The 16,965-nt window shown below is 43.1% G+C and overlaps 1 protein-coding gene across 1 annotated transcript in view; it reads right to left on the bottom strand.

Moving 5' to 3' along the window:
- Positions 1 to 16,965, bottom strand: part of Exph5 (exophilin 5) — an 81,641-nt gene that overhangs the window by 47,997 nt on the left and 16,679 nt on the right. The gene's annotated exons all lie outside the window — the stretch shown is intronic.

Genomic DNA, 16,965 nt, shown 5'->3' with positions numbered 1-16,965 from the left:
CCACAGTTTTGTATAGTACTTGAGGGTCAGGTAAAGTGGTGGTACGCATATGAAGTAATGGTGTGTGTGTGTGTGTGTGTGTGTGTGTGTGTGACACTGGATTTGCATTTAGGTACAGGCAGAGAATAGATTCCAGCATGGGACTAAAGGCCAGTCAGAGCACCTATAGAGTCCAGTAGAAAAAGCTATTTATTTCAAATAGGTTGATAATGGTGGAGCTGAAGAAAAATAGAATTTTTGGAGAGCTGGAATGATTTGGGGGTTAAAAGTACATGTCAAGGAAGATCCCTAGATTTCTTATTGATATAATGCATAGGAAATGCAATTTATAGAGATCTATCGTATTTAACACTAAAAAACCATTTTATCAGAAACACCTTTAGGGCTAATGAGATAGCTCAGCAAGAAAAAGCATTTGTCATCAAATCCAATAACCTGAGTTCAGTTGCCATAACCCACATAGTAGAAGGTGAAAAGCATTCTTACAAATTGTTCTCTGACTTCCACATGTGTCTTGGTGCTTGCACACACACACACACACACACACACACACACACACACACACTCACTCACACACAGCCCACTTGTAACATTGCTTATTTTCAGAGGAATCACTAAATATTCAAGGCAATATATTTTTCACCCCCTTGAAAGAAGCCATTGAGCCTTCTTCTAGTAAACACTGATGTAATTAGCATACAGTTTCTACCTTTCCAGCGTCTCAGACAGAATTGAATGATTAGGCTAAAGAGTCAAAACATTTTTGTGATTCTTTATACATAAAACCAAAATGCCTTTCAAAGGTCACTAATTAGGCTACAAGGTACAAGACTTCCTTAGAAAGCTATGGATAATTATTTCAATTATTCTTATTTTCCTATGTAATATTTTAAAGATTCCTCATTTATAATTGTCAGTAATTAAATTTTGCTTTGAAAATTTTTGTTTCCTATCCAGTAAAATATGCCCCATTTCTAAACAAGGAAGTGATTATACTTTGTGTTTTGGCAATGGCATGCTTTTCTAAGTTTATGAATCAAGACCTTTTCTTTGGAATCGGACATTTTAAAAAGTCTTGATTTTTCTTATCTGTTCTAAGTTATTAAAAACAGGGTTTTGACTTTTATTTCGATTAAACTTTGAATGTTGGGTCATAAAACCCACAATTCTAGCTAGAACTGAAGTAGATATAATCTACAATTCAATTTATGATAAAATTATATTTGTTTCCTGAAGGCAATAAGAAATAAAACTCAGGAAGCAGTGATACCTACATTTGCAATAATGACGGGATTCAGGACAATTTTAGAGACATTTAAATAAAGTACAATATGCTGAGCATGCTTGGGGGCTAGCAAACAGGATAGTTGGCTGAACAGGCAGGGTCAGGAGTCAGGAAGTTCAAAGTTCAGGTTGTCTAAGATGGCACTGTGCTCACTGTTACAAAAAGGAAACTAGTTCTGGCATTTGGAACAAAGGCAATGGAGGTAAAGAAATGACCATGGCCTGAAAATCTAAACTCGCTAAGGACTTGGAGCCAGCCTTCCCAGTCTTGTCGAGGGAAGAGTTCGTAGGCAGTGGAGTGTATTTTACACACTATGGCAGCTGACTGAAAAGAACACAATGTTCACTCAGTCAACATGGTCTGGAGTTAGGTGTTTATCTCAAACATGTAAAACCAAGTAACTCACCATGAACAGGTAAGGAAAAGCCCTGAACATAAAAGTGAGGGCACAGGGACCCTCTAAACAGGACAGAAATGTCTACCTCAGCTGCCCTTACAGAGCCTTTGCTTGTGTCTAGAACTCAATGGAGTTCCTAAGAGGCTCATAGGAGACTTACACTCCTGCTTCGCTTTGTTATATACCCAGGCAACCAATCAGGGTGTACTGTCCACTTAAGCCAATCAGAAGAACCCCAGGGTTAGAAATGACATACATCTAGGTAAATTACTAGGACACAGCTTGTCTGCTTAATTAGCCCTGCCTGACTCAACATATCACAGGGGACTGCTGTCTACACTTCTAATTTGTTTTACCCTCAGGGTGATCAACCAGACTACATTAGATCAGGTCCTTTCTTGCTGGGCCAGTCCTTAGTTCCAAGTCCAAGTGCCTTTCCTTCAATCTGTCCTGAGCTGCTTAACACTCCATGGCAGCCCCTCACCATGCCACATCTCCTAAGTTTCCTCCTCCTGAGTTAATTTTAGTTTTTCTATAGTTTGCATCCTTGAACTGTGACTATCATGTCCCCTATCTCTTCCTTGTCTTCCCTGCTTGGACCCTTGTTGACCCTTCCTAGTCATCTTCCTTCCTTCCTCCCTCCCTCCCTCCCTCCCTCCCTCCCTCCCTCCCTCCCTCCCTCCCTCCCTCCCTCCCTCCCTTCCTTCCTTCCTTCCTTCCTTCCTTCCTTCCTTCCTTCCTTCTTCCTCCCTCCCTCCCTCCCTCCCTCCCTCCCTCCCTCCCTCCCTCCCTCCCTTCCTTCCTTCCTTCCCTCCCTCCCACCTTCCTTCCTTCCTTCCTTCCTTCCTTCCTTCCTTCCTTCCCTCATTGCTTCCTTGCTTACTTTAAGGCAGAGTCTCTCTAACTTTGGCTGTCCTGAAACTCCCTCTATAGAACAAATTGGCCTTGAACTCACAGAGATCTGGCCTCTTCTAGTTCCCAGTACTGGGATTAAAGGTGTGTGCCACCATACCTGGCTAGGCTCATTAGACAGTAGGAAGACCACAGGGTCAGGGGTCAGGTTGTACATGGATGACCAGGGTCAAATATTTAACTTTCTTGACTTTTTTTTTCCATTCATTTGTAAGACTGTTTGCCTCTATAATTCCTCTCCTGCCTGGAGAGTGGAAATATATATTTTTCATTGTGGCTCTTTCACTCTTCCCATCAAGAGTCAGAGGCTTTTCCACAGCCCTCTGGAATCTCATTCAGACCAACAGAATATGGCAGATGTAAAACTGGAGACTTCTAAGGCCAGGCCTCCAAAAACATCTTGCTGGGCTGGAGAGATGGCTTAGTGGTTAAGAGCACTGACTGCTCTTCCAGAGGTCCTGAGTTCAATTCCTAGCAACCACATGGTGGCTCACAACCATCTGTAATGGGATCTGATGCCCTCTTCTGGTGTGTCTGAAGACAGCTACAGTATGGTCACATACATGAAAGAAAGAAAGAAAGAAAGAAAGAAAGAAAGAAAGAAAGAAAGAAAGAAAGAAAGAAAGAAAGGAAGGAAGGAAGGAAGGAAGGAAGGAAGGAAGGAAGGGAAGATCTTGCAAGGTCTGTTTCCTCCCTCTTGCAGAATGGGAACCTCAGTGTAAACAAACAAACAAACAAATGAAAAAACCTCAGCTGGTGTCTTTTGAGGAGGAGATCACACGAGGAGAGAACCAGCTGAGAGCCATCACCAACTTCGAGAGTACATTCGTACTAATTGGGTTGAACACTGAGCCAACCTTTATCAACTATAATTTTTGTTGAGGAGGTCTGCCCTCCACCCCCAGAACAGCTGTAACCATTTTATTCCATGTCTGCCATGGAATAAATGGCATGCTTCACTCAGAGCAGGGTCAAGCTGCCCACATACCCTGTCATGTTCTGAGGCTTCTTTTTCTTCTTCTTGGAAACTCCCCAACCATAGCCTTAACTCAGAGCCAAGCAAGGTGCGCTTGAACTGTTATATCTAAACTACCAATGAGCTCATTATGGTTTTTTCCCTATATAAACTGACCCTGGTCAGTATTTGTGGTCATGGCTTTCAGCTCCCAAGTCTAAGCTACGGCCTTGGTCGAACAGTCTTGGGGCATGAGTTCAAATATTCCCTGTTTAACTGAGACCCAGAGCCTGAGTGGTTTGTGTAGCGACTCCTGGATCCCAACAATTCAATCTCTGTGCTTCAGTTTTTTCATCTATAAAGTGGGGATGAGCTTGGTATTGCCTGAGGTTTTCTGAGGATGAAGTACATTGGTGTATATAGATCTATGTCTGGCATAGGTGATGTGCCTACACATAGGAGGATCGAGGTCAGTAGCTGGTGTCTTTGCCCTCTACCTTATTTCTTGAGAAAGGGTTTCTCACTGAATCTTGATTTCATTTATTCAGCAAGTCTGGCTGTCCAGTAAACTCCAGGGAGCCTCTGTCTCCACCTCCTCAATGCTGGGTTGACAGAGGTAAGTGGCTATATCTGACTTTTTACACAGGTACTGGGGATCGGAACCCACTCTCTACTTTCACAGCAAACATTCCATCAACTGAGTCATCTCATGGGTGGGCTGGGTCCATGAAAGACAAGGAGAAAGGGGGTGGGGTGGGGAAGATCAGAATCGATCTCTCTCTGCTCACTGACTGTGGATGCCATGTTACTAGTTGCCTCATCCGCCTGCTGCCAAGACTCCCTCCCTTCCCCTCTTCAACAGACTGCATCCTCCAGCTTCGAGCCAAAATAAACCTGTCCCTTCCTTAAGCTGCTTGTGGCAGGGACTTTGTCAGGGCGACAAGCAAGAGTTCCTAGGTAATACTCACGTGGCCATTTCAGGCCACTCCTCCCGTCAAATCTTTCTGTAGCTTCTTACCCTGCCGACCATACAAACTTGAACCCCGTAGTCTCTGAAACTGTACGTTACTGGCCCTCTGCCTGTTTGACCACTCTTAATCATAAAGTCTTCCTTTCTTTGCATTTGGCCGTTTTCCTCTAGGGAGCTAAACCAGCTCTGGTTGGGCACTGCCCTAGCTGTCCACGCCCTCTCCCCACCCTGATTTGTGATTTGTCCCTTTGTCACATGGGCATTCTTTTGTCTCATTTATGCCTTAGGTAAAACGTCACAACCTTGCAGAGCCCTTCCTTAACTTTTCAAAACTAATCATTCCTCCTCCTACCTGCAGTCACTGTCTCTCAAATTTCTTGGTGTGTGTGTGTGTTTTAAACTGCATTAATCTTCTTCATTTATTTGCTTCATTTAATGTCTTCTGCCCTCACAAAAGGCAGCCCATGAGAGCGAGGCCTTAATTTGTCTTGAATTCTGGATGATGCCTGACACAGGCAGACTCAGGAAGCTCTCAGTAAGTAGAGGACAAAGGAGGACACATGGATGTGGGAACAACTCTGTTTTCTGAAGCTGATTCTTCATGTGTGAAATGCTGACCTGGAGACTGCACTGGCAGTCTCCTTGCTGTGACTCTATGCAAACATTTACAAAGGTCTGGGAGGGCAACCTTCATGAAAGAATGTGCTCAGTTAACCCACACTTAGCTCTATCTGAGATCTCGGCCCCTTGTCTCCGGAGGGCCTCTGTATCCAGGACAAATCTTCACACCATTCTCTGGTATCCACTGTCCTTTCATTTTCTTGCCCTTTCTCTTTGGGATTTCTCTCTTGATTGAACACACAATGAAAATGAAACAACTAAAAAACAGCACTGTTTCCTACAGGCAAGGGCCTGAAGGAAGATGAAGGCACTGTTTTGTGTTGTGTCTGGTACCTTCATAATGCAACTGAGTACCCTGGGAACTTAAACACAGTAACATCACCTTGCTCCCCCCGCCCACCCCAAAGGGAGCTAGAAATGTTAAGCATATGCTAAGTGGCAAAGGCCACATTGGGGAGTCCAGTGAGGGAGGTGCTATAGCACAGCCAGCCCTTTATAGCTGTGGTGCCCTTATCCTTCTTGACTTCAACCAACTGGAGACAAAGATGCAAGACCAAGGTTGCTGGGCTTCCCCTGGGCAAGAGTCATTTGACCTTTAGTCCCTAAGAAAGGCAGCACAATGGCTATTTACATATCATTTGCATTGTATAGTTACAAACCATTTGCATTGTATATTTATGTATCATTTGCATTATATTAGTTATTCTCAGTAATCTAAAGACAATTTAAAATATCTGGGAGGGTTTTTGCAGGTTACATACAAATAACATGGCATTTTATATATGGGACTTTAGTGTTTCTCATTTTGGTATATAAGTTGGGGGCGGATATCCTGAAGTCAACCCCCTTGATTCTCACAGATCCCTATACTAGAGGGAAATGAAACTGAAAGATAAGTCACTCACGGTTGTAAAAAGATGAATGAAATAAGTAACCATTTGACTAACGTCAAACCCCTTTCATTACGTAGGTAGATTTTGTCCAGCTTGCTATATAAACCCTGGAGCCTGAGATACTCAACACTTGTCTATAATGAAACTGCTTTCTCTGCAGAGTCTCTAAACCTTTTTCATGTTGACTGACTCTCCTCATAGATTGTCAATGCCCCAAGCCAAGGACCAGGTCCTGCAGACAGTGAACGAGTGCTATTGAATAGTCAACAGAGGAGTACAAGGGAATTAGGAACTAAAGTTGTTAGCTGCTGCCCCCTCTTACTTCTCTTTATATGGTTGCTCAGACACCTCCACGAAGACTCACAAGCTAAGTGTTAGGATTCTAGAGGTGCAGAAATGCAAATAAAGGATTCTCAGGCAAAGTGTGTGATCTCAACACCTTGGGTTTGTTTATTATGTTATTTGTGGCTGTTCTCCAAAGACAACTACATCTTGAATTCTGACCACATCCCCTGTACTGCTACATATGCAGTTAGGTAACAGGCTATACCCTCTTGAGTATATCCACAGCATCCCTCCTTCCTGTACAGCAGCAAGAATGAGGACCATGCTCCCTCACTCCTCCCACATTAAATGTAATGCGTATTCTTAGACACATCCTGCCAGAAAAAGAAGACAGAAAGAGGTGTTTTCACAAGCTACCAAAAAGCCACATTCTCCTGCACTAATTCTGGGTCATCTCTCATCCCGTGATTAAAATGCAGTTATCATATTCAACCCGCTTAACGCTCTGTACTGTGTAAGTCCTAAAGGTGTTAGGACACTGTATTTAGTCTGCTTGACATTAGCTTCAATTTAACATCTCATAGGATGAGGATCTCATAGCTTTTCCAAAGCTGCCCTCATACACAGATCAAGCACGCAAGCCAGGAGGAAGAAAGTGTCCTACTCAGCATCTCCTCTAGGACTGTGGAGAAAGCAGCCTGTGTTTTCCCAATGTCACTGCCATGAAGAGATGGCTCTCTGGGTTCCTACCAGGGACAGTGCAAGTCACACAGGCACAGTCCATGGCAGAAGTCACTGGCGAGAGCTTCATGGGGGCCATTAAAGCTTATGGGTTGGTAATAGTGTGCAGGAAAGCTGTGCAGGGCGTTTCCAGGAGAGTCCAGGCTCTGGAGGAAAATCTTTCCTTGAAACAGTGCCGAAAAAAAAAATCTTATTTTAATCTTAAATTAAGTCTGTACTTGAACTAAAATGAAGTAATAGTGCTAGAAATACAAGTGCATGAAAATTATGTAACTTGTTTTTGGACATTTATAAAAGCTTGAGTGTGTAAAGATGGGCATCTGTAGCGGCAGGGGTGTGTGCATGCCACAGTGTGCTCGTGTAGGTCAGAGGACAACTTGCTAGAGTTGGTTCTCTCCTTCCACTATGTGAGCCCCAGGGATTGGACTCAGGCTACCAGGTTCAGCAGCAGGTACATTTATCTACTGAGCCATCTCATAGACTCACCAACTGGAGACCCTTGTGTTAATATTTTTAAAGATATTTTCTGGTAATATCACTATTGTTATTTGATATAATTTTAGCTTTTGGATGCTAGTATTTTTGTTTGTTTGTTTGTTTGTTTGTTTTTGTTTTTACTTATTCAGACAGAATTTCTCCCTGTAGCCCTGGCTGTTTTAGAATTGGCTTTGTAGTACAGGCTAGCCTCAAACTCGAGAGAGCTACCTACCTGCCTCTGCCCGATGAGTGCTGGGACTGAAGGTATCTCATTTTTTTCAGAATCTCAGAAACAAAAGTTGGGCTCATTCTTTACAGTGTATTAAATACTTATTCATAAAGTTTCAGTGGGTTTTTGGAGAAAGGCTTTGAATATTACAAATGACATCATAACTCTGATGGCACACAGGGCACTGTAATCTAATATGTCTTTGACATGAATAGGTATAGAATAATCTTTCTTGATGTATAAACAACCAACCCATTTCTCAAGAATGAAAAGTCAATGCCGTGTGTATTTCAGAGAGGAGAAGCAGCACAGAGAGGAGAAGCAGCAACGAGAACAGCTGTTCACTGGGCACCTGAAAATGGGTGTGGCCGATCTACTAACAATGACCTTAAAAGTCAACATTCCTTCAGCTTTGAATTATTTAAGTCTTTCTTTCTCCTTTTCTTTTCTTCTCCTTCCTTCCTTCCTTCCTTCCTTCCTTCGTTCCTTCCTCTCTCTCTCTCTCTTTCCTTCCTTCCTCCTCCTCTTCTTCCTTTTCCTCTTCCTCCTCTTCTTCTTTTTCCTCTTCCTCCTCTTCTTCCTTTTCCTCTTCCTCCTCTTCCTCCTCTTCTTCTTCCTCTTCTTCCTCCTCTTTCTTCTAGAATAAAGTAATATCTGATGTAGAAGAAGAGATCTGAGCAACCTGATAGTCTCTACCTTTTGTTTTGGTTTGTTTCAAATCATTCTGAGGCTGTTGAGGTGGTTCTGTAGTTAAAGGCCCTTCCATCAAGCCTTAGGACTTGAGTTCCATCCCCAGAACCCACAAGGTTAAAGTAGAGAACAGGCTTCTGCACGTTTTCCTCTGACCTCCACACACGTGTCATGGTATATACACAAACACCCAAAAATAGATGAATAAAATCTGATAGCAAGTTTTAAAAAATCGCTGTTGTATCTATCCTCTTTATCTACATTACAAAAATACAACCCAGCCATAGAACTAATGCAGTCAGGAGGATCTTCCTGAGACTAAGCCCAAGGTGTGTTGGGAAACATTAGTACGGAAGTGATCAGGAATGACTGCTGTGCTGTGGGTTACAGGATCCCACATTTTTGGCATTCCTGAACTTAATGAAACATACCAGCAAGTTGTACTTGACTCAAGAGTGAAACTGGAGCGAGAGCGCCGCATAGCTGATATGCTCCATCTGGAGAGTGCCAACAGTTTAATCATGCCGTGTCTTGAAACCATGAGAATTAAAACTAACTAAAGCAACAAGAGGCTGAGAGAAACATGGGGAAGGGCATAGAGCCTGAAATGCAACTTTAGAGACAGGCAGAAGCCAGGGACAGAGACGGATGGTGTGAGAAGGAAACCAGCCGTGGAAATGGATGTGAACAAGGAGAACCAGAGAAGAAACTCAGAGCCCCAGACCTGACTCTCACCTCACTGACTGGTACCAGAGTGCTGCCAACTTTCAGCTCCTGAGGGCTGACTGCACAGGGCCCAGGCTGTCTTCTCATTTCCCATTGTAATGTAAACAATGTGCCACCCACCACTTATAGGAAACTAGCATACTTTCCTTGTCACCTAAAATCAACAAGTAAAACACCCAGCCATAAGCAACACAGGAGTTGTTCTCAAGGGAATTCTTAGCATTAGGGCAGGATCCTTCAAACGTAGATAAAATGAACTGCTTTGCCATTATAAAGTTTTTCTAAGTTGACTTTATGAAAATATAATTCAACGCAACACAGAAAACTTGGAAATTACCAAAAAAATCTTGAAGTTAACAAACAAACAAACAAACAACAACAACAACAACAAACCCACATATAATCCCCAGACCTTGCCAGTCTTGGTTTTAGCAGAACAAAGCAGGTGTTGGCTGCTAAGAGGAACTAGCTAGTCCACTGAATACAGCTGAACTTTGCTAAACTGGACTTTCTAATTATCTTATTGAAATAGACCTGTGCTGCGTGTTTTAAAGTGATCAAAGGACTTTTATTATGTAAGAGCAAGGAGAGAGGTCATGACAGCACTGTTGATTTTAATTCAGTAACTTTTAAAAGGATCATAGGAGGTAAAGTAAAAGATGCTTTCTCATTATATTGTTTTCCTACTTTCTTTTTTTTTTTTTTTTTTTTTTGGTTTTTCGAGACAGGGTTTCTCTGTGTAGCCCTGGCTGTCCTGGCACTCACTTTGTAGACCAGGCTGGCCTCGAACTCAGAAATCCGCCTGCCTCTGCCTCCCGAGTGCTGTTTTCCTACTTTCTTAATGTGCTAGTTTGTGTTTAAAAAAGGTTCTCACACCTTAAATACTGCATTCTATTTAGCATTATAGTTATGAACACTGTTAAACTATATCAATAGTCTACCATTATATCTGTTTTATAGTCAGACACATAGATTATTTTTTAATTTTTCACAGTTATGATATTGACATGAACATAGTTTAAAACTGATCTTGGGCATGTTTCTCATAATTTCCTCAGAATAACTTTCTTTAAAGTAGATTTGGCAAGCCAAAGAAGGTACTTGTTTTAGTTGCTTATGAACCATGTCATCAAATTACTGTGGAGAAAGATCATATCAAGTCTGTCTCCACGCAAGGGCCCTTTTCCCATCTTAGTTATTACTGTCCTATTTTAAAAATTAATTTGTGTGGATGTCTTGCTTGCATGTATATCTGTGCACTTGAGTGTTCAGTACCCACAAAGACCAGAAGAGGACATCAGACTCTCGAGCTGGAGCTACAGGCGGTTGTGAGCGGCCACATGGGTACTGGGAACTGAAGTCCTCTGAAAGCAACAAGTGCTCTTAAGCCCTCTCTAGACCACCAGTTGCTGCATTCTTTTAATTTTCTTCTTATCAGATAAACCCAAAGACAAAGTTTGTCTGTCCTTTAGTATGGCCTTAGTAAAGAGTTGAACATTATTTCATGAGCTCTTGGGTATGAGTCTTTCCTCAAGTGTCAGCTCAGGAGTCTCTGTTATGGTGCCTCTGTTCAGGACCTGTGCTTGCTATTTTAATCTAATATTATCATTGATAATATTGGTCCTTTGATATTCCAGATAGAGCACCAAGAGCACACACAGCAGGGTTGGCCACACCTGATATTTGCTGAGAGTAGTTCATGGGTGGGTCCAAGTATCGGTGCCCTAGCCACTGGATCATGTCACAGACCCGTGCTGAATGTCACATTCGGTCCACTTAATTTGTATGCTTCCTTGCCTCTTCCTGTTCAGGCTACCATGCTAAGTACGAGGAAAGGCTTCATGTGGTCCAGCTCTGCAGACGATACTATCAGGACACTCTCACCAACCAAGATTGCCATCTCTTTGCAGCTTGTTGTCCCAGACAAGCGTGGGAGTATAAAGCTGTCTGAGCAGATGGGAGGATGCAGCATATGAGTGCTGGGGACACTCATGGGCCTGGCACTAGTCCCTTTGTGACTTGGACTGATCAAATAACTTCTGTCTCGTTTTCCTCCTCACCTCTGGGACGCCTCTTTGTACCCAGCCCTGATTGCTTATCTGAACTTGTTTGCCTTTATTCTCTCATTTAAACCCTGTTTGCCAACCATTCTGACGACTTCGTCATGCCCTCTGGGCTATTCTCCAAGTTTCTCTTTTTTTGCTTGTGATGCCCTTTTCACGAATTCCTTTGTTCCATGACCTGACTCAGTGCTGGCACCTAGCTAAAGTTTTTAAAAATGTCTTTTCAGCTAGGGAGAAAAGCCATTTCAACCATAATGAGCTTTAACATTCCTAATGATGATACAAAGACACTGAGAAATTGAGTATCTATTGGTGGATAAAGATGGGTATAACCTGTCGTGTATAGTAGAAAGCCAAGACTCTTCATTTAGGGTCACAAAGAGGGTAGGATTCATTCTTGCTAATATGAAGATGGTCCTTTCAAGGCAGAACCAGTCTTACTGGGGTCTGAACTCAGTTAAGAGGAAGCATCTGAACTGCCTGTGGTTGTGTGGTTGCCAGCCATGATATTCACTCACAGTGATTGCAAAGTATTTTAGTTGTCCTGTCAACCACTCACTCATAGGAGATCCCCAGCATTCTGGGAAATTGCTTTCTGGAGCAACTGAGTCAACAGAAAGCCTGAAATTGGAGAAAGATGCTACAAAACCTCTAACATGTGGGAAGTGTGTCAGAGGTTACTGAATTTCTATTTAAAATTTATAGAGTTGAAACAAAAAAGTGAAACAATCCACTCATTCTTTATGTGTCAACTGGTTGGAAATTAGTGAACATTTAATAATAGTCACCGAAGGTGGGTGGGATACAGGGAAGCCAGGAGGAGAGAGAGAGTCAGGCAGGGCAGAGGCTCTGGAGAGGAGGAGATAGCAGTTCCCACAGAGCAAGCACTAAGTCTTTCGTTTAGGGTTTCAATTTCTGATAGGAACATGAATGGTTTTTCTGAAGTGAAGATTACATATTCTAACTATGAATTATAATTTGATAAGTGTGATATTCTATTCAGTTGGAAGAGCAACAAGCCATAATTAGTAATCATTTTCTCCAGCCACATTCTACATATGCACACAAGAGCTGAGCCCGCATGGCTGGCCTCTCTGCAAAGACTTTTCTTATAAGCTAAGTTCCATCCACGTTTCTCTGGGTCCCGGGCCCTACATCACCACGGTCTGTACCACTCTCCAGTCATGAGCAGTTCAATCCTATATAAATTGTCAAAGGGCAGAGCATCATCAGACTTTTAAAAGTAGCCTAGGGTATGTAGTGAGTTCTAGGACAGCCTGGGTTCCAGAGTGAGACAAAAACAAACAAACAAGTAAGAGAGGGAGAGAAATTACTTAAAATTTTATGGTCTGTCTCCAAAATACATTACACATTTCTTCAACCCTGGATTTTACATTAACAATAGTAGGTTGCATACCTTATATAAATATAGGTCCTCAAAATATTTATCAAGGACCTCATATTTTAATATGAGTAAAAATGCTACTCATCCTGACTCCACAAAACACTGGGGCTTAGCCAAGCAAATGCACACACTGAGACCTTGATGTAGCGTCTCTTCATCACCATGTCTGCTGGATCTCACTCTCAGACACATTGCTCTGACCCCTCGGGTGTGCACTTAATACATTTAAGCTAATGCATTAATTTCTTGAGTCACAAACCTGAGTGCTCTGGGGCTTTTAGAAGAATGGTAGTTTACCTGTCTGGTGCTGCTGCTCACACAGACTGTCTTCAGTGACTCTGTGTGAGCTTTGAAAGCGACATTCATATAGTCCTCTACGCTAGGGAGCATGGTGCACCGAGGGGAGGGATCTCCCACTCCTGGACAGCACTTCTGTCCATCCCACCTGGAAAGGGACAGAGCTGCTTAAAAGGAAGCTCGTTGTTTATTAGGGAGGACAAAGACCTGGAATAGAGAGTCCTGGACTTTTGTTTTGTTTTATTTGGAGGGAGGGGAGCTGTGTCAATTAATTGATCATAATTATTTTTGCTTACAGAAAAAGAAATTGGCTTCTGACTGAAGTCCAAAGCCAAAGGAGAGGAAATGAAAAGACCTGTGTATTGCTCTGGCTCACTGGCCACCCGCCGTTTGACAGGCTGCTCACCACAGCTGGTACTTGTGACAGTTTCCTTCCCCTCCTCTACCGTTGGATGCCTGCTTTCAGCTTCTTCCCCTGAAGTCCCTCACCAGGCCATCTGGAACTAGGGAACAATTCCAGACTTCCTTGCCAGAACACTGCCTGGAAATGGGTTCACTCTTACCCACACCTCCAGTCCTGGTCACAGGACTTCTTGCCAAGAAGTGATGCCTAAATATTTCAGAGAGATAACCTTTGGAATGCAGTTCTGTTAGCCATCCTTGGACTCAAGAGTGCAGCCTGCTCGGACTATACATTCAACATAAACAGTGAGCTGGACACCAAAAGTTTGTCAAAGCCCCAAACCTTCGTTTACTCATGTGGTGGTTTGAGTAGGTTTGGCCTCCATAGACTCTTGTGTTTCTTGGCGCACAGAGAATGGCACTATTAGGAGGTGTGGCCTTGTTGGAGTGGGTGTGTCACTGTGGGGATGGGCTTAGCTATGCCTAAGCTCTGCCCTATGGGGAACCAGAGCCGCCTCCTGGCTGCCTGCAGGAGACAGTCTCCTCTTTGCTGCCTTTGGATCAAGATGTGGAACTCTCAGCTCCTCCAGCACCATGTCTGCCTGCACACTGCCATGCTTTCCACCATGATGATAATGGACTGAACCTTTAAAACTATAAACCAGCCCCCATTAAACCTTTGCGTTTACAAGAGTTGCCTTGGTCATAGTGTCTCTTCACAGCAATGAAAACCCTAACTAAGACAATGCACATTTTTTTTCTATTCTCCTCAGCCAGTGAACCACCAAGTCCTGAGATTTGAGCTTCCAATATTACTTGAATCTCTTCCCTTCATTTAATTCCTATTCAAGACTTCTGTCTTGGTCCATTCTATGTTGCTATAACAGAGTGCTACAGGTGGGTACTTTATTTCTCATAGTTTTTGTGGCTGCGAAGTCCAAGTGCAGGGCATCAGCATCTGGCAGGGACCCTTGTGCTATGTCATACCATAGCAGAGGGCAAAAGAGCATGAGAGTGCATGAGAAAGCACACCAGAGAAAGCCAATGTATCTTTTGGGTTGTGTGTGTGTGTGTGTGTGTGTGTGTGAGAGAGAGAGAGAGAGAGAGAGAGAGAGAGAGAGAGAGAGAGAGAGAGAGAAAGAGGGTCTATGTATCCCAGGCTGATGTCAACTTTTATGTAACCAAGGATGCCAAGGACAACCTTGAATTACTGGTCTTCCCACATCTGTCTTCTGAGTATTAGCATTATGTGTGTGTGTGTGTGTGTGTGTGTGTGTGTGTGTGTGTGAATATGCCTGTTTTTTTGTAGTGCTGGAATGGAACCAGGGCTCCATTTGTGCTAGGCAAGCACTCTCCTGAGCTCTGTCTCCATGCCTCAAACTTGCTTTTGTACAAAGTTTCTCTCACTCCTGCAATGAGGACAGTCCATTCAGATGAACATAACCCTCATGACCCAGTCATCTCTTTAGGGTTCCACCTTCCAGCATTACAATACTGGTGCATAAATTTCTGACACATGAACTTCAGAAGACATTAAACGTTCATACAGAATTCTTCTTAACTCAGACTTGATCCAGCATTATCTACCCACAAAGAAATTCTGACTTCATTACTCTGTTGCTCTAACTATGTCCATACTTCCCCCTCACTTTTATCAAGCCTAGGGTTTGGGGCATGGCACAGGGGCCTTCCATGATCCACCTCTGCCTCCTAACTCACATGCTTGCTTCTTACTTTGTACCCTGGTGGTCTGACCTATGAATTCTGGTTGCATCTCACTGTGGTTTCCCACATAGCCTAGTCTTGCCAACATTATTCATTGTATGTCCAGGACCCTGTCCACCTCTACCCACCCCTCAGCTCTCTCCAAACTCAATTCAGGCATCATTTCCTCCAGCATGGTACTCAATGACCTCTGCACTCCTATGCATAACTGCCTGATCATTTACCACATAGTAATGAATATACAGTTTGCCCTTGCTATTACTGGGTTATATACCCATGGATACAAAAAACCATGAATTAACAATATTTGAAAAATACATTAAATATGTATGAAGCTCATATACTTTTTAGTCATTATTCTCTAGAAAATATACATGCCAACTTTCAAAACATTTAAATTGGGTTAAGTATTGTAAGTAATCAAAAAAGGACTTACAGTAGGGTGGCCACAGATTATAGGTAAACGCATGTATACATCACTTTAAATAGGGGACTTCAGCATCTGTGGGTTTTGACATCTGATGGTAGGTGTTGGCACCAATCCCCCATGGATATTGAGTGTTGGCTCTATGGTACTTAAATCCTCACCAGGTTGAAAGATTTTAAAGGGGCATTTTGTATCTTTGCAACTAGGAACATAGTAGGACTCAGATATCCCTGCATCAGAATGAGTGCTTGGTGTTGCAGTGTTGCTGAATTCTGATGTAAATGAATCTGTCCCATGATGCTGTCATTAAAGAGAGGGACAGAGCTCCCCAACCTCTACCCTTGGTGCACTGAAGCACTAAGAGGAGGAACCTGAACTCTGAACCTGTGATAAGTTCCAAAGATAATTGCTGTAACAACCAAATAGAGGTGCTAGTCACATTTGTCAGCTCTGAAAGGAAGTTAAGTTGTAATGCTGATGGGTGCCTGAGTTACACTCCCAAACTCCTGCTTCCCAGGAAGAAAACGTCCAAGGTATAGAATTAGCCAGGCTCTGGGTCACCTCCTGACCTGACCTACTCATGGAGGTGCAGTCTTCATCAAGGAGGCTGTGACCCACGGGTGCCTGCAGTACCAAAGAGGTGGAGCCGAAGTGAGCTGGAGACAAAAGGCATTGGTACCACGTACATCATAAAACCATCCCCGGCATTCTCCATTCCCATGAGGAACCAAATTTGATTCCCCAGAACCCATCTTTAAAAAGCCAGGCACAGTGGCACACACTTGTAATCTTGGTCCTGGGGAGGCAGAGACAGACCCAGTCTACTCAGATCCCAGCCAGCAAAAGACTGTCTTAAAAACCAAGCATATGGCTCCTGAGAAACAATTCCAGCCTCTGGCCTTCAGTGCAACACACACACACACACACACAAATACATATATGCACATGCACACACACATGAACATAGTACATTCATTAATTGGGTTATCCCAGTAGACTCTCCTCAACAACCTCAGCAGCACAGAGAAAGTGTCAAATGCCAGCATATGAAGAAGTAAGAAGCAAGCTAGGGTGGTGATGGACAGCAAGCTAGAACCAGACTTTAGCAGAACCTGCAGGAGGTGGCTTAGAAGGTAAAGACAGCTAACTTGGAGGGGATATGTTACTCATAAATGTTTAAAGATGTCTGCCTGGATGGCAGAGGCTAGGTAATTAAACAGCTATGGATAGACATGACCTAATTTATTGGCCTTTCCAGTTGCCTTCTCTGGAGCCAGTGCTATACCTGCAGTTAAGACTGAACAGTGGTGAGTGGGTAGGGAGGCTGCCTGATGACATTGAAGGGGTGGCCATACTCTTGCTTACACATTCCCCAGTGGCGTACAGGGCCATTTCCAACCTCTTCCAACACACATAGGAGTTTTTCTTTTTATACAGCAAGGACTAAAGCTCCAACAGCTACTCA

The sequence above is a fragment of the Mus caroli genome, unplaced genomic scaffold (genome assembly GCF_978045245.1).
Source record: "Mus caroli unplaced genomic scaffold, Mus_caroli_1 scaffold_11, whole genome shotgun sequence".
NCBI lineage: Eukaryota > Metazoa > Chordata > Mammalia > Rodentia > Muridae > Mus > Mus caroli.
The sequence above is the reverse complement of the archived record's forward strand: the minus strand, read 5'-3'. Positions and strand labels throughout refer to the sequence as shown.